This window comes from Bos indicus, chromosome 14 (assembly GCF_029378745.1).
Source record: "Bos indicus isolate NIAB-ARS_2022 breed Sahiwal x Tharparkar chromosome 14, NIAB-ARS_B.indTharparkar_mat_pri_1.0, whole genome shotgun sequence".
NCBI classification, from domain to species: Eukaryota; Metazoa; Chordata; class Mammalia; order Artiodactyla; family Bovidae; genus Bos; species Bos indicus.
The window spans coordinates 48,969,063-48,988,239 of record NC_091773.1 but is presented as its reverse complement, the minus strand read 5'-3'; the positions used below and the strand labels follow the sequence as shown (position 1 = coordinate 48,988,239).

Genomic DNA, 19,177 nt, shown 5'->3' with positions numbered 1-19,177 from the left:
TCTAAATATAATTGTATTTGCATTTCATTTAATTATCAAATTTATAATTGCTTTCAAAGAAAAGAAATCCTTTATAAAAGGCATTTTGTAAAAATTCTTCATGTTGGATTGTTCATTTTACGCAGCTCCCTCTCCTAATATCCAACAATATATGCTAATTGGAAAAAGAAACAGGCTCATTACTGAGGTGATAAAACAAAGCTCTCATTTTGAAAAAGGTACTTTTTCCATGATGGAGAGTGTACTTTTTTCTAAATCACTGAAGGAAATCAGACCCTCTCCCCACTTCCCTACCTTTAAGAATCTTTGCAACAGCAAAATGATGGATGCGTTTTAAGCTCTAGAAGGAACACAGTCTAGCCTACAATTCAAAATTAAACCCACCCATTTGTTAGAGCTCACAGCAGCAAAGAAATCGTAGTGCCAATATGAAAATACATATGAGGCCAAGTCTCTGGGAAAGACCTTGCAAGTGAACTGTGGATAACAAATCAATCAAATCAGACTGCCCACAGTATATATTCCAAAGGGTTGAAAGCAATACAATTTCCCTTCATTGTCTTCATTTCTAAGGTGTTCATCAATGTGGAAGGATATAGTCCATGTTCAAATGGGGCAAAGCTCTCAGGAAGAGATAAACTGATGTACTGAAAACCAACTCTTCGAAACTTAAGGTTCAGGGAGTAATGCTGTCATTTGTATCCAGTCTCCGTTACACTGCAGGCATGCCTCTCAGGATCAGAGTCTGACAATGAAACTTACTTATGTATCCAGGTACTTAAGACCAAGCAGTCCTGACCAATTAGCTTAACTAAACTCAATATTACTGCCTAAACTGGGGGTGGGTTGTGGTGGGGAACAGTCTGGATTCATTTGTAGCAAGTTTTCTGTAGAACTTAAATATTTCTGAAGAAATATGGTAAAGTGATTATCCTTCTGGAACTAGATCCACTGACACTGTCACATTAACTCACAGCTTGTTAAATACGGTGCAATCTTTCTATAACATTCTTTGTTTGAGACTAGAATTAGCATATGGGAATTGCTCTTTTCCTGTTAAACTGAAGTCATTACTAACTACTCATCTGTGACATGTACTCTTTCTTGTAACCAGGGATTTTAGCTTCACAAAATTTAGAAACTGCCACATTGTTTCTTGGCATCGCTTCCCAATGTGACATCATTTACATTTTGAAAACGCCGTTTAAGCCAAAACACTACTGGGTGCCAGGTTAAAGATGGCCCAAAAAGCGGCAGCAGGGTCCCTACAGGGATCAACTATGGTTCATTCTTCCAGTCTATACTTTCACGTGACTTTCATTAGAATCACACGGAATTACAATGAGCTTCACAAAAGCATTTCAAAATGGGTTATCAAATTACTGGAATACAGAAACGGCTTCCAGTTATTAAAGATCTGTACAGGATAGGGAAAAAAATGGATGTGGAGAGGAAAAAGCCCATTTTCAGTTTCCTTAATTTCCAAAATCTAAGGGACAATATTTTTCAATAGGCACATAGTTATTAACAAACATTATATGCTGCTAAGTCACGTCAGTCGTGTCCGACTCTGTGCGACCTCATAGACGGCAGCCCACCAGGCTTCCCCGTCCCTGGGATTCTCCAGGCAAGAACACTGGAGTGGGTTATATACATACACATATATATACACATAATAACCATAAACACAATACAAAATACAAATATAGACATGAACCTACTGAGTCTTGTATTGCAGAACACAAAATAAATAGGGAACTGTATCAAAATGAAAAAGAAGTTTGCAGAGACTCAGTATCATTCAGACCCTCAGTCTCATTTGGGAAATTCTTGAATGATTTCTAAAACTTCCTCCATTATCTGAAAATTTGCATACCAAAAAGAGAAATCCGAGTCATCTCATCAATACAGTCTGCAAGTCCCTAGTCAGAACTTGTGAATTTTTTACTCCAGATATAATTTGACAGCGGCACTTGCCAATGAAAAATTAGGATTAGTGTTCAGTAGGGCTCTCTTTTCTATCAAATGAAAAACAGTTCCAATGGTTCACTGTAATTTCCCCTAGAAACTCTGATATCTTATGTGTTACTATTAAGACAATTCTTTGGGCTTCTAACCTTAAAAAAAAAAAAAAAAAAAAACTTTATTAATTTTAATCATTTTGTTATTTTTAAAAGACATTTTATAAATAAGTAAGGTCTTTATCTCTGATGGTAAAATCAGGATTACTTCTTGAGAAAATAAAAGAGAACACACACACACACTTCGTTTGAAAACTTAGGACACATGATTGTAAATGATGCCTCAGAACCACTATACCATAGACTATAACCTACAGTGGCTATGAAATCATATGACTATCTATTATTCTCCTGTGGAAAAAATGGGTGACCTCAGTAGCAACAAATCATTTTTATTCACAAAATGTACATGATCATGTAGCACTTATCCCATGTATGGAAAAATAAAAAAGGTAAATTCTGAAATGTCCAGAGAGAATCACAAAATATTATCTGTGAGAAACTACTCCTCTGGAAAGGGTCTGATCATTCTAACCAAGTCACCACAACCTACTGACAAGTAAGACAGTGATTAATTCTGAAGGGGAATTCTGTGAGACTCATTTTGGAGAAGAGGAAGAAATGTCATAAAATTGATACGAAAAGTAAGCTATGAGAGGAAATCTCTGGCTTTCAAAAAAGTCATGTATTAAAAAAAGAAAAGTCCTGTATGAAATTTAAGTACCAGTACAAATGCAATTTAAAATAATAATGAGGGCATAGTTCATGAATGACCCAAAGAACAAGGCACAGATGGGACAATGTGAAAAAATAACCCCAAAACATTTCTTTACAACAACTTTTACAACTCAGAGTGACCTCAAATACGAAAATTTATACAACAGAAAATTCAAACACAAGAACTAATGAATTAAGGCATATATTTTTCCAAGGGAACACCACCAGCTAGTCTTTTGGAATAAACTGATTCCCTTCTTCCCTATAATACCTGACAGCTAGAATTCCAGTCTGTATATATCCTAAATATAATTCTTTAAGTTAAGTTAAAACAAGGCCTTAGGAATACCATTTTTTAACAGTTTAGTGAGTACTCCCATAGTTAATGATATATGAAAACTATAAGGATTACAAACAGAACAATGATTATAATTACTATTATAATAATAGATAGTCACACAGGCTTTTGGCATTCACCTAAACTGTTCTACATATATTATTTAAGTTGACTCTTTGCCTTGCCCTACAACCTGAGCCCAAGTAATATAACTCACAGACTATAGATGGGGAGGCTGTAAACTAGAGATCTTAGAGACTCTAATCTGCTTTTATTCCATCAAAGCTACTCCCATGGATAGGAAAACACAGCTACAACCTATGTATATTCTAAACACAGCTGGACGTTAACCTCATCTACACAATCACATGTCCCTGAGATGGCAGAAACCTCTTCATTTTAATTCGTGTTCTACCTAGCTGGTGAACAAATAAGCTTGAAAATAGGCCAAAGTCTTCAGATAATTGAAAAAAGAAAAAAGAAACAGAACCAAAAAGGTTTAAAAAAAATATTGTGATGCACATTTATGACCACTGAAGTAATAAATGTTTCCTAAACTCCAGAGTGGGGGTCCCAACAATAAGTAAAATGCAGGTAGACTCAGGCCTTCACTGGCAGCTCAGTGGTAAAGAATCTGCTTACAAAGCAGGAGACGCAGAAGTGTGTTCCATCCCTGGATCAGAAAGATACCCTGAGGGAGGGCATGGAAATCCACTCCAGTATTCTTACCTGGAAAGTCCCACCATGGACGAAGTAGCCTGGCGGGCTACAGCCCATCTGGCGGCAGACTCAGTCTTTATTATTTGTATATGAGAACCAGTGTTCCTGGTGCTGTAACTTCAGTACTTTGTTTTCATAGGGTAATTATTTAGTTTAGAATGTTGAGGACAGAACAGCACCTACTAATAATTGGTTTAGTATGTGTTGACGTTTATCGTAAAACTATCATTTTTTTTTTGCAACATTTTAAAAGATTTGTTATATTAAATCATTTCACATACTTAATGGGTCAGCTTTTTTTTCAACCAATCCTCTTGAGTTCCATACTGTCTTATGAAATCAACTTACAATATCATTTTATATACTCTCCCTATGGAACTCAGTGTCAGCCTTAGTCTGTGCTCAGTCACGTCCAACTCTTTGCAACCTGCTGGACTGTAGCCTGCCAGGCTCCTCTGTCCATGGGATTTCCCAGGCAGTAATACTGGAGTGGGTTGCCATTTCCTCCTCCAGGGGATCTTCCTGACTCAGGGACTGAACCCGTGTCTCTTGAGTCTCCTGCAAAGGTAGCCGGATTCTTTATCACTGAGCCACCAGGAAAATGGAACTCAAAACTAGAAATTAATCTGTTACAAGTTAAAAAGGAGGATCTAAGCTTCTTTTTTTTTTTTTTTAATTTTAACCAAGGCTTCAACATATAAATACTATCATCTAGAAGTTAAAATGTCCCCTCAGATTCAGTCACATATCAACTATTTTCTTTACATCAGGCATACTGGAGTTATCAAGGCAAAAAGGAAGCAAATGGATATAAATTATATGAATCAATAAAGCTCCATCTTTACTAAATATCTCTTGTAGTAGTAGGGAATTTAAGGTCTACTAAAAGTACTGATGTTTCATGATATGGCCTTAATAATATGGGCTTCCAGAAAAGGAAGTTAACTGAGAGGATATAAAAAGCATGACCCTAAAAAGAATTAATTTAAAAATAAACTTGATAATGTACAGAGGGATAAAACTTGATAGGGATCCATGTTCATCAACTGTCTCCAAATTTGTAATTTAAGAAAAAAATGAAGGTCTCAATTCCCAGAACACCAGAAACAAAATTAGAAGCCTCAGGCACTCCAGAAGGGCTTCACGTGCTTATGAAGACTACTATATTATGATCGAAATTGTGATCTCGTGCATATAACTTTCTTATGTTTATTTATTTCTTATTTTTATTTTACAGCTTTCTTCTTTTTTTAAAATTCTACCAGTTTATTGCTACCAACCCATCTCCCTCCACCCTCGTACACGCGTGCTCAGTCATGTAACCCCATGGGCTGCAGCCGGCCAGGCTCCTCTGTCCATGGACTTTTCCAGGCAAGAATACAGGAATGGGTTGCCACTTCCTTCTCCGTTTTTACTCAAAGCTTTCTGATTGAGACTACAGGAGATCCTACTCCTCTGTCTATTGAAGAAGGTTTTGTGTTTAAGTACACATACTTCAAAATATCAGAAAGAGGTTTAAGCAGCTCCCTGAAAACTCAGTATGAGAAAGTGTGTAACACTGAAAGGCTCATAAAACTTTTTTTTTTTTTTTTTAATTCATGAAAAAACGAGAACTTCAGTTCTCATTACTGGCGACTGTCTCTCCGTGTTAATTGCACCGGCACCCAGACTACAGGTGAGTCAGAAGATTTAAACGGGAGTGCGGGTTTGAAAACCCATCCTGGAATTGGACAGGCAGAAGGAAATAAAATGAGCGTTAGATTTAAGAAGGACAAGCCGAAGAGGAAGCAGGGGAGAAGCCAAGAAGAGAGAAAGAGAGTTAGTGGAGAGAGGAAACCGCTGGGAAGTGGGGAGAAGGGCAGAGAGGCGGGCGATGCAGACAGGCGGAGGGACGGGAGGCCGGGCCGGGCCCGGCGGGACGCGGGTACCGGGGCGGGGAGCTCGGCGCACCCGGCGGGGGGCCGAGAAAGCCAGGCGGCGAGCGCGGCAGCTTCCGCAGGACTTCCTGCGACAGCACGCCCCCAGCCCGGTGCGGAGCACGCGTGGCTGCCGCGGCCCCCGGGCGCAGGCGACAGCGAGCGCCACCGATTCACACACAAAGCTCGGGTCGGTCGCTGCAGCTTCAAAGGCAGGGGCCCCCGAAAGCAAGCCGCCTCCTTCCCAGACAACCAACAACAACGCTGGCGCTTTCTGAGAAGCCCTTAACAAGAAAATGGAATCCTGGTCCTGTGACTGACCTGCGGTTCGGATTTTTTAGTTCTCCTTCAAAATGAAAAGGCAGTTTTACTCTTGGCTTTTAGTTCTGGGACCGTTACTAACCACCAAAACACACTGGGGCTTTAAAGTTCATTCATAAAATAGAAATTCCTTTTTTATTATTATTAATCCAACAGAGACAAATCAGCTAATATTTAGATGACAAAAGGTCTTGTTTGTTTATCTGTATGTCCCACCCATTCCAACCTTTGATTTTCCTGTGTTTTTAACAAACAGAAGCCGAGTCAGAAAGCCAGGCTGTCAAGACCCCATTTGGAGCTGGGGCAGTTACCCAGGAGTGCAAATAATTTAAGAAACACAAAGCCCAGAGGATTACCAGGACAGCACTGCAGCCCCATGTCATTCAACAACTTCCCCTTACAAGAGTTTGCTGATCACAGCCTTTTTACTGTAATGGAGCCAAGAAGAGGCAGTCACTTAGACTAATATAGACTTTTTTAACAGGAGATTACAGTCTCGCTATAGAAAAAATACAAGCTGAACATGAATTATGACGAAAGCTAGACTTAAAATGTCTTATGTATACAGGCAATGGTTTTATCTCTCCAACAATGAATAAAGGTAGATTAGAGCTTAAGAAGAAAGCCGAATGGAACGGTTTTAAGAGGACAGTCACCTAGGGTTTCTCAAATCCCTTTCTCCCCCTCGATGAGAAATAAAGTAGAACTGACCAAGCCTGAGTGCTTTAGCCAGACTGCCTGGGTTCAAATCCTCATACTCGACTGCTCCTTGTTTGTGGGCTACGCAACTGATTACATTTCCCTGGGAAACGGGGATGACAGCAGTTCCTGTCTCAAGTGGAGACAAGGGAGTGCTCCACAACTGTGAACCATTATCATCATTTGCAGGTGGCCCCTCATGGAACACTAATCTCTTAGGATGCAGCCTTTCCCAGGCAAAAGTTAGCTCACCTCTGGCCGGGAGTGGCTGTCATTTATTTTTTTAGTGATCAGTGCTCACCAGGCATCTACCACATCAGTTGTGGCTCCAGGTTGCTCATTTCTATGCAAACTGTGGCCAGCCTCTGGGCAAAGTTTGCATGCCCTCTGCACCCTGATTTTCACAAGTGAAAACACTACGACCCATTTAATAATGTGCTCCTTCCCATCACTGAAGGGCAGCACACAGCTTTAGCAGACAGGAAACTCGCCCCGTGCACATGCTAACCAGCTGGCAAATAGACGCATCTTCAACAAAGTCTACTCCTCCTACATAGAGTCTGATAAGCTCCATTTTAAAGGAGCCAAAACATACATTTCCTTCCTCTATTTCTGTATTTAGCAGACACGAGAGCTGGACAGTCATGTCAGGGATTATGAAACTACAATAAAGAGATTTCTAAGCCATCAAGACTACCAGAACAGCAGGACTAAATTTCGCCTACTCACTTCCAACCAAAAATATGCACCCCTTCAGTTGTGGAAAAGTACAGAAGATTTAAAGGTCCCTACTCATTAACTAGAATGTACTCTTTCTAGTTAGGAAATGCTCTCCCCTGTCACTTAACTATTGTAAATTTCACACAGATAAACTCCAACTATCTCCTTCAAAAGATTTTTAAAGTTGCTGATAAACACAAGGTGACATCAGAAAGCTATGTTTGAAAGATGCAATTAGCTAAGGTCTCTAGGGAGCTTCGGCATGTTTTGTTATAAAGGAAGAAATAGACATATATCAGTCCTACAAGTAATGAGCTGTCCTAGAAGTAAAGAAATTCATTACATAGATCCTCTCCCTGATTTCTCCTTCATGGTTCTGGGTCCATTCAGAATTAGGAATACACAATAATAGCAAGCCTTAATAATTTCCCAGAATTGTTTAAAATAATATTTAAGTGCTTAACAAATTCACATATGAAATCAAAGGGACTTCCCAATTCCCAGATAAAAGAAAGTTTTCTAGTTTAAAAAAAAAAAAACAAAAAACTACAGAGAGAAGGCCAAGGATATGGTCTTAAAAAAAAAAAAAAGAAAGAAAGAAAAAAGCTTTAAAAATTGTTCCTTGGCTTTTAAGTGAAGTTAAAGTGATTAGTAAAAATGAAGCATTCAAAGAAGTCTCAGACATTCTTGTTTCAACACAAGAAACATCTCAGCAGCTATTATTCAGTTACCACTTTACTGGCCATCTCTCAAGGAGGCATGGATATGAAAAAGAGCAAAGAAGGGTCTAATATCCTCTCACTGCCATAAACCTGAGCTGCCCCAGGCAGCATTACTTATGGCTCTGCTCAGCTCCTGACAAACCCTATTCATCAATATCCTTGTTAGACCTTCCTACAGTTTAAATCATTCTTGCTCCCTTAACATCCAAACATCAACCACTTACAGGTAACTTTCACCATGAAGCCAGTACATAAACCACAAACATCAGAACATAACATTTGGACAGACAAATATTCAACATATAGAAGTTAAAACTACATATTTCTGACTCACGACCTCGGAGCCTAATGTTATCTCTCACATTGGTTTTTTCCCCCTTATATACATTTTTCATTTCTTCTTTTATCATTGTTTAATTAAATTTTGGGGAGTATAGTTGCTCTACAATGTTGTGTTAGCTTCTACTGCACAGCAAAATGAATCAGCCATCCATAAACATATATCCCCTCCCTTTTGGATTTTCCTCCCATTTAGGACACCCCAGAGCACTAAGTGAAGTTCCCTGTGCTATAAAGTAGTTCCCTTCAATTATCTATTTTATACATAGTATCAACAGTGTAACATATGTATCAATCCCAATCTCCCAATTCCTCCCACAGCAACCCTTTCCCCCTTGGCATCCATATATTTGTTCTCTATGTCTGTGTCTCTATTTCTGCTTTGCAAATAAGGTCATCTATACCATTTAGTCCCAGGGACAGGGAAGTCTGGTGGGCTGCCGTCTATGGGGTCACACAGAGTCAGACATGACTGAAGTGACTTAGCAGCAGCAGCAGCATACCATTTTTCTAGTTAAACATATATGCATTATGGGCACATCATTTATCACTTTGCATCTTTGACTACTTCATAGTACTTCAACTGCAATGTCAATAAAGCACAACAAGGTGGTCTGGTTTTACATTTTTCTATAGTTCGCAAAATGTATGTGGGCCTCCCTTCATCTCAGCTTCACTGACGCCGTCACACTTGGTTCAAGGACATTAATCAGCAAAAGGCAGAACTTGAAAGCACACTGCAAAATACAACATAAGTTGTAACCAGTCATATGACATTTTAAGAACAATACATTAGGGTAGACTTCAAATATGTTTATTAATTATGCAACATCAGATAATCCTCCTCCTCTCTGAAACCTGACAACCCAATTTCACAATTTTCTCAACATCTAAACGTCTTATGCTCTTCTGGCCAAAGTATTCTCCTCCTAAGTGCCAATTTAACGCAACACTTTTGAGAAACCACTGTATCCAAGACACTGTAAAAAGAATAGAAATGAGCTGGATGCGCTTTTACTCTCCTCACACTTGAAATGGCCAAGTGGATTCTGGTATGGTCTCTACTAAGGCCATAAATAAGTGAAAGCCCAGGGACAGGGTGTTTAAATCTCAGTGAGTAGAAATGGAAAGGCTTCAGGAAAAAGAAATACAGAAGTTATCATGTGAAGAATAAGTAGAATTCCTATAAGTAAGACTGGATGAAACAAAGGCATTTCAGAGAGGGGAGAGCATGAAGGAAGGTCGGTTGGGGAAAGTTCTGGAACTCAATACTACTTTAAGGATAGAACACACGGTACTGTAAAGATGGAACTGGTAAACCGGGAGCAGAGTTTAGGGTCCCACATACCAACCTAAGGATGACAAACAGATGCATAAACAAGGACCATGCACTTGAAGGCCGGCAATGCGGCTCAGGTAAAGAATCCGTCCGCCAGTGCAGGAGACACAGCTTCAATCCCTGGGTCGGGAAGATCCCCCGATAAGGAAATGGCAACACGCTGCAGTATTCTTGCCTGGGAAATTCCACAGACAGAAGAGCCTGGCGGGCTGCAGTCCATAGGGTCACAAAGAGTCAGAAACGACTGAGCAACTAAACAACAACAATAATATTGTACTCAGAAACCAACGCAGTTCTAGAGATGAACTGGAGTGATTTCATTCAGATCAAAAGGTGCAAGCATACAATCCTCAAGGAAAATCGCAGCACCTAAGAGGAAAGCCAAGGACAGACTAGAACAAGCGCGGCAGGGGTGCAGGGCCCCTTGAGCCAAGCCAAGAGGGGACTCAAGAGAGTGGCTGGCAGTATCCGATTCATTGAAAACACGCAGTCAGATGGAAAGACCACTGGGCCTGGCTGCCGCAAGGCCACTGGCGTCCTCAATACAGCGGTGTCCACCAACGGAGTCATCATGGCAGAGCTCACTTAGTTAAGAAATGGAGATGCACATGAAAAAAGCCTCAGATTTAGGCTCTCGATATTTTCCCCACTCGAAAGTTATTTTTACATCTGAGTAGGTTTACCTTTATCTGAAAAACGGAAACTGGATTCCATATCTGGCTTAGAAACATTCTAATTAATAAATCTCAAAGAGCAACATTTTGACTTTGTGCCATGCCAAGTACAAGATGAAATCCATCTGGAAATAAATGAAAAGTAGCCTTTTGTTTCATTTTACCTTGTTTTTTTCCAAAACTGTCAAGGGAACTGTATCATTTGCCAACTTTTCCCTAAAATCAATCCACTGCTTAAACCATAACCTATCTCTCAGCTTCAGTAACCATATATTAGCTACACAATTGCAAGTGAATTTTTCTGAGATTTCAAGAACACTCTAAACAACTGCAGTTGGATTATAACCCAAATGAGCACAAGATAAATGCCATGTAACAACCTTCTATAAAACATCCAGGATACTTTTTGCTCACAATATGTGCTATGAGAACAAGCATAAAAATGTTTTAACATTGTTTGAGAAGGCATTTACCAAAAGGAAGCTGAATATATTCAGGGAGAATAGTTTTGATTCAGGGAGAATCAAATAAAATTAATTGTATACTGTTTTATCAGGAAAGCAAATCCCTTAATAAGTGGAAAGAAAAGAATGAAATAAAAAAACTCATCTTATTTAAATCTTATCTGGATTTGATATGTTTTAAAAGCCAACAAAAAAGTACTTTCTGATAAACAAATCTCAGAGTAAGAGCCACTTTAAATTTATTTTGATCAGCAATGCCAAGAGCACAGGGATAAAGTTCCAATCTCCTAAAGTCAAAGGAGAAAAATAGATACTTGGAATATAGGGAGAGAATCAAGTAGAAAAATAAATTCCAAAAATAACATCAAAAAAATCATTAAGAAAGGCTAGGGCAAGATAGGTGCTGATAGCATTTCCTATGGTTTGATTAGATATACACTGGATATTTAACAGTCAGGCCCCCCCAAAAAAATATATAAAGAGATAATAGCCAGAGGAAGAGAAGGAGAAAATCCTAGATATTTATATAATAATAATGGAAGTTTTCAGCCTTTCTCTGTATTGTATGCTCACTATACCAAAAAAGAGATTTCATGTAGGATGATCAGTGTAATAGTTTAAATGGCTCCTTAATCCATTTTAGAAAAATTGCTTTTTAATGTTAAAAGATCATTCCATTACTCTCTGACTTAATTATTTCTAACTGATTGATATAATTTTCCATAAGCAAACTATACCCTTTTAAAGGAATAACTGTGCACAGCCATTTATACAGGATTTTCACCTGAATGAAACATTAAAGAAACAAAATAATGATATTTTATGGGGAAAAAAAAAATCTGCCCTCTGGCTAAGAAACAAATGGAGGAAAATCCAGACAAACAAAAGCGAGACCAACATGTATCTTCACATTGCAGCTCAACACTCAGGTACAAATACAGACCCTGGACCAAACCAGCCCACTTCCAGGGGCAGACAGAAGTTTTTCTGCCTTCTGAAGCCACTCTGAAAGAGTCTGGGAATGTGTTGGGTCCAATACTTGTCTGCAAAGCAGTCACAATTCTTTAAAACAGAAATGGAAATGATGGCATGGAGGGAAGTATAAGTCACGAATTTCACTCATGAGGGAGTTGCATTAACACTTTAAATTATAAATGTAGCTATTAAGATTGAAAGATAAAAAGAAACAAGGAATTACATAAAATACCTCAGATGTCTAAAAAAGACATTTTTTTCTTGTTTTTTTTCCAATGCAACAGATTAAATGATTAAAATTAGCTTAACCATAATCAGTAAACAAATGTTAACTGCATCCATATTGAGTGGGGTCATAGATTAAAATGGAATGTTAAAAAAATGCCTAAAAATATAAATTAAATTTATATTTTAAAATATTTCACTTTCCCTACATGTAGGCTGAAATTTATCATTCAAAAGACAGGATTAATAAGAAAAGCATTTAAAATAAATGAGATTCTTTCCTTATTCTTTTGTTAATTTGTTTTTATAAATGCTGAGGAGATTATGTAAAATGCCACAAATGGTTTCTCAACCACATTTTAATAACTAATTGCACATTTCAGGCCTAATCTCATAGATGTTTCTGTAGTTTTCAACCTGCCAAGGGGCTTGTGGGTGTTACAAATAAAGAAATGTCCAGTCTCCCAGTTTCTTAGAAGATAAAAAAAAAATCCTTAATTCCAATGGGTTGCGTTTTTAAAAAATAGTCTCAAAATAGATAAACGTTGGAGGTATTTTAAGGGGAGAACAATAATACAAAGTACGGTCTTGTTAATGATTAATTCATAACCAATTCTTCAGTACCAACTGAGTTTTTTATACATGAACACAAAGAGACATCTCTTGTCAGGTGTTTGAAAGAAACATCAAGCCTAGATTTTCTGCTGTAACATTTTAACCTTTCACAGTAATTTCTAGACTAAATATTTGATTCTCATATCTTCACAGATATTAACACAGAAATAATATAGAATACGTCGCTGTCATTTAGTCACTGTCATGTCCGACTCCTCTGCAACTCCCATGGTCTACACCAGGTTCCTCTATCCATGGAATATCCCAGGCAAGAATACTGGAGGGGGTTACCACTTCCTTCTCCAGGGGATCTTGCAGACCCAGTGATCAAATCCGTGTCTCCTTCACTAGAAGGTGGATTCTTTATCACTGAGCCATCAAGGAAGCGTCAATATGGAATATACTAACTGATTTATTATATGATCATCAATTTCCCAATGCACATTAATGTGATATTCTATTCTCCCACCATCACAAAAGGAAAAATAAAGATGAATGCACAGCAAATATTAGGCAGGTTTCCTCCACAAATATCAAAATTGTCTAGTGTGCTAGGTATAAATCAGGATGGTGATCAGATGCCAATTCTAGTTTAGTCTTTTATTTAACTAGCCATGTAACCATGGAAAATCCACTTGATTGTCAGATTTCTCAATTATAAAATGAGTCTATTAGAATGGATAGATCTCATGTCCCTTCTATCACTCAAAACAGAACCAAATGGTCACTTTGACCAACACCTGAATTAAAGAAAAACAAAGAAACGAAATTTAAACTTGAGCATCAGATATAAGACAGACCATTCAAGGTAAATCCAGCCATTGAAGAAAGAAATGTTTCATTGGCCAGGGTCTACTTTTCCTCAACAAAAAAAATATTAAAAGATTCTCAAGAGTAGATCCACCAGTGCACATGTATGCAACATCATACACTCGTGCACACGATGAAATGTATCCACCAGTCAAGGAGACAGGGGCACCGACCTAAGAAAATTCTCCGACTAAGCACTTCACTCTACATCTAACCTCAGATAGGAGATGAAATTTATTCTCCCCTTAGTTTCCTTGTGTACATGGTTTTATTGATGGAACATAATAAACTAAAATGCACACATACTGTCGGGCTCACATAGTTTGCTCCAATATTATACAATCATCTTTTGTCAACATAAAGTTGACCAGCTATTTCTACAAAAGTGTTTATGCAAAAAGGCCCCGTTTTCTCCTACATTAGGAAAAGAAGTATAGTGGAATTTTGTCCTTCTTGATCTACAGCTCGAGGCTTTGAATTAAATCTAAAATCACTGTCCAGGATCTTTCACCATATTCCAAACAGGTAATCTTTTTTTAAGTATCTTTTCAAAATAACACCAAACATGATCTGAAATCATCATATTAGCCTAATTTCACAACAGGTTTTGATTACACCACACCAAAAGTTTTGGAAAAACGTTCGCCTGACATCACGGGAACCAAAACAAGGAGGTGGTTAGTTGAAACGCCCACATTTCTACCAGTGGAGACACCAAAATACTGTTAAACACACGGGACCGGATGGAAATAATGTACTTTCTGAGAGTCAATTCCACATTCAGGGAATAGTCGGGTGATGTGTTCTGGTTACTAGTTTGCAATTCGGTATCTATTTCTTAGGGCTTGATGCACTTGCTCCAAATGAAAGTATTTCAAAATAGTCTTTAAGATGAATGTGCAAAGTCGCTGCTTCTTTAGGGTAGCAGCCTTATTTCGTTTACACAAAACTATAATTTAAGGATGCCAATCATTTTAAGCAAAGCAGTCTGCAAAAATAAATAAATAAATAAAATACAGGCAACACCAGAGACATTTCTCTTTATACTAAAACATTTTTACAGTAAAATATATCAGGTTAAAGTCTTCACTGTATACACAGTTGAATTTTAAACCTGTGCATTTGAAAATATTTCACATTTTCTTAGGAATTTTGGAAAATTCTGTAGGACTCTTTACGCTATTTCAAAGTTGTTTAAATATTTTTTTTCTTTCTCCTTCAACCAAAATTTTTAATACAAATTGCCTAATGATATAACTAAGAAACAACTAAATTTTACACAGTTCATAATTTTGGCAACTAACCTCAAAGAATAAATACATGATTTTTGGATACCACTCCTGTTTGAAGTAAAAATAACTGCATGCAAATGACATGAGAAAGGATTTCTACATAGCGACTCCTTAGAAATGACCAAAATATCTTATCACAGGAGGTATGGCAGGGAAGCTCAATTTCTGATACCCTCAAAATGAGTTTCTGAAAAGATAACACACACATACAAGAATAAAAAATGAATGCAAAATTAATTTGCACTTTATGGGAGATAAAAAGGGTTCTATAAGTAGAAAACTCTAAAAAGATAAAGTATTTCCTCTCCTTTCTGAAAGGCTTAAAAAAACAAAACTCAATATTTCAAACTTACAAGCAATCCAAGAGAATTTGGAAAATATTTCTCTAAAAACCAATCCAGAATGCAGGATGTCAATTTGAAAATAATGGAAGCATATTTTGTTTTAAAATTTGAAAACTTTTTGAAGACAAAAAAAATCAAGTTAACATCTCAGTGATTAACTCAGGGGCTGCATAGCCAAGAACAACTTTCAGCACTTAAAACATAAAACTGTCAGTTTCCTCTGCTTGGAGACAAAACATACAGAAAGCAAATATTCACTGCTCTATTTTCCTAGACATGAAAGACAGACTAACTTGATAAAAGGTGATCACTGAATATTTCTACCTATTATTATATTTGTGCCATGGTTCCTAAAAATCAGTTCAAATTCCAAATCTCAGAACCATTTTTAGTAGATGGCTACTAACACTTCATTACCCCCAAACTCTGATGGAAATACAGTCATTCATTGAACTTCACTACAGCTCAAGGCACAAATACGTTAAACAGTCTATGCATGATGTTATTGAATATAAGCTACCATAAGCAAGTAAAACTCTACTAAAGATCTCAAAGGGCTGAAAGCATGATGCTTGGCATTCTATTTCTTGCAAATCTAAAGCATATTGATGGTGAGCATAATTTAAGTACTCTCTTCCCTGAATCAAGATACATTCATTTCGAGCATCATCCATGATCAAACGATCAAATTCATATTTATAAACTTGGAATACAGAGTTGGGTGGAAGCACTGAGTAACTAAACTTGCCTTATTTTTTTTTTTTTTTTTGCCAGAAATATGTCACAGTTGGTGCTTACAATTGTTGAAAAATTACACCAAAACTTTATTTAATTTCATTGGATGCATTTCCTCATAGAAATGGAATAGCAAAGGCCTGCTCAAGAGCAAACAAGAAAATCAAATTATTAGTTTGCAGTATATAAGCTTCTCTTTTTTATGCAGCTCCCTCCCCAAAATATAAATATTATAAAGAATGGAGGCAAAAACCCTAGAATTGGCTCATTTTTTTCACTGAAAGGAGAAATCTTTATTCCTCCAAAACCTGGAATATTCGATCCCAAAGAGGAAAAAAACAAACAAAAAAATGGTAATAAACCATAGCAGAAAAATTCAGAGGAAGCATGCTTGCTCTCAGCATAATTTTCTTTAGCAACCTGAGATGAACAACATCACGCTGCCCGTGATCTCTGCTTACTCCTCTGAAAACCATCCAGAGGATTTTCAAAAAGGAAAAAATTCTAGTTCTTCTTTCAAATGCCAAATTAACTTACTGGGCCTCCACTCCTGAAGGGAACCAGCACAGTAGCACACCAGAAGCTGGAGGATGCTTTATGTCACTCAAAGCCGGAACTGATGAGTGGGACCCCAGTGGGCTCGATCTAACTTTCCCAAGTACCACAGGCAACGAGGTCAGAGTTTTCCATGTCAAAAACATATAAATAAGTAAAGCCATATACAGCAACAGTTCCTTATGTTACAACGGTCTTGTGCAGTATCCAAGTCCCCCTTCTGTTCAGATATACATACTTACAAATCGTTCTAAATAGGAACCGAAAATGGGAAAAACAAAAAGAAGGGACATCTGCTTACACCAGTATCTACCACTCTGTTTTCCATTTCTAATCATCGTTGGTCTCACTTCTTAATTTTTATCATTGCCAGTGGAATTATTCAGGCAGTGAGATGAGCATGTATCCACCTAAGTCAATGTTAATGATGATTTACTGAACTATGCTAGGAGTAACAAGTACAAGACAGGTGTGTCGGGGTGTACACAAATATGCGGAACGGTAAAGGGTTAAATGTCTGACAAAGTGAACATGCAAGATCATGCACAAACATTTACACATAAAATGTGTACTTTATGATTTTTACTACTAGTTTGAAATCTTGAGCGACAGCTTTCTTACTTAAAGCTTATCAAAGTACAAAAAAAAATTAAATGTAAATAATGAGGGCACTCTTTCAACAACATAAATTGTCTTTAAGAACAGGACATTTCAAAGTAGAATAAACACTGATGGGACAGAGGGTAAAGTAAACAGTTTATTGTGATTGAGGTTTAGATGACATCGAGTTTCTTAACATAATTTACTACATCTTGCATCCAATGAATGTAAAGCAAATTCTTTCTAAATGCAAAAGAGAAACGTCTCCTTATTATCTGCTTATAAATGACAGAAAATGAGGTTTCATATTAACCCATAATTACTTAAATGTGTAATTGCTTACACTGGCCACTTATACCTAAAGTCAGCTTCTAAAGTGTACCTAAGTTTGCAAAACTGAGGAGTAAAATTTGCAATAATCTTTTAAAAACAATACACTGTACTTCCAATAGTAAGTTAAAAACAGTATAAGACATAATCATTTGTTTTTCAATTTATAATTTAATTAACAAAATTTTAGCAGCTAAATATAGAAAAATACACAGTTTTAAACAGTCTCAAGGGTACATCTATAAATAACTGGTAAAGAACTTTTAATCATTCAATAATCAGACTTAAATGTATAGAGAACATTTAATAACATGAGCCCTGATAAGAAATTATATATGTGTGTGTGTGTATATATAAATATCACCAGTCTTAATTTCCATCAGTTGAATGGTATTTTAAAAAATTAAAACGACCTAGATTCTCTTTTCAAAAATATTTCATGGTATCAAAGTAAAGCAGAAACAAATGCCAAAATCTCTTTTAGGAACTTTTGTATGTTCAGAAATTCTTAGTATTATAGTATTGAGAGATAAAACAGGCTAATATGTTTATTTCTACATCTTTCATAGCTAAGGATATGTGAATACTGACATCACAAAGAAGTCACATGTAGAAGTTTGTTTTAATTTGTCTTGCCAATCTTACCCCCAGTTCAGAACCAAAATTTTAATTAAATAAACCCTCAAATAGGTGTTGGGATGCATTAGGTAATTAAAGTGGATATTACAAAGACTAAAGTCATTTCAAAAAATATGTAATATGTTAAAATTCCATTCGGTGCCTGTAATGCAAAAACATTCTGTACGAGTGAGAATATAGCTATGTGCATGTGCGTGAACATGTACGCTCGCACGAAGTTAACGTGAAGTCACAAAATCATAGCCTGCCCTTGTGCATAGCTTAGAGAAAAAAAAAAGCTGAAGTAGATTAGTAATGCTTGGTCCCTTTGCACATGAAGTGTATCATGTAATAGAGAAATTAGATTCCACAAACTAACTTCTGCCGTCTATATTTACACTATTTATAGATGTATCTGATCTCAGATATAATACATGCTTCTATACAGAGAAACAGAACTAGTGATTCACAAGATTCACTCAAAACCATACTGTAGAATCTACTCAAGAAACATACATTATAGTAAAAATGTTTGCTGATTTGTAATTTTCATAAATTCTATCCAAATTCAAGAGAAAAAAAACTCTGAAACAAAAATCTTTTTCGTTTCTTTTTTTCTACAGCAAAAATATACTTAATGTCTAAATAGCATTTGTGGTGTATCTATCGTCCTATACTGGTTCATTCTTGGTTACTATAATAGTCAATTTAATAATAAAATAGTAATGCTTTTTTTAAAGCTCGGGACACAACATATAATACAAATGTTTATTATTCTTTATAATTCTACACTACTCACTATCATGAATACAAATAATTAACAGATAAAGCAATTATAAATGCAAATAAGAGAACCATGCTTCTATCAAATAAAGGGGAAAAATCACAGAAAATAAAGTATGGGCCCTTGTATATTTCTCTCTAATACTATTACAGAAGCCTTAAATAGCTGATAGTCTGAGTCATTTGTTTATTTGTGTTAAATAAAGTGAATATATAAGTCAACTTCTGACTTACTTAAAAGTATTTAGAACATTTTACAGAACTTATTTTGACTGTGTCCATTACCTAGATACTGAAGTTGTTGTA

General features: G+C 36.7%; 1 protein-coding gene across 7 annotated transcripts in view; it reads right to left on the bottom strand.

Annotated features, from left to right (window-relative positions):
- Positions 1-19,177, bottom strand: part of TRPS1 (transcriptional repressor GATA binding 1) — a 279,514-nt gene that overhangs the window by 252,028 nt on the left and 8,309 nt on the right. The gene's annotated exons all lie outside the window — the stretch shown is intronic.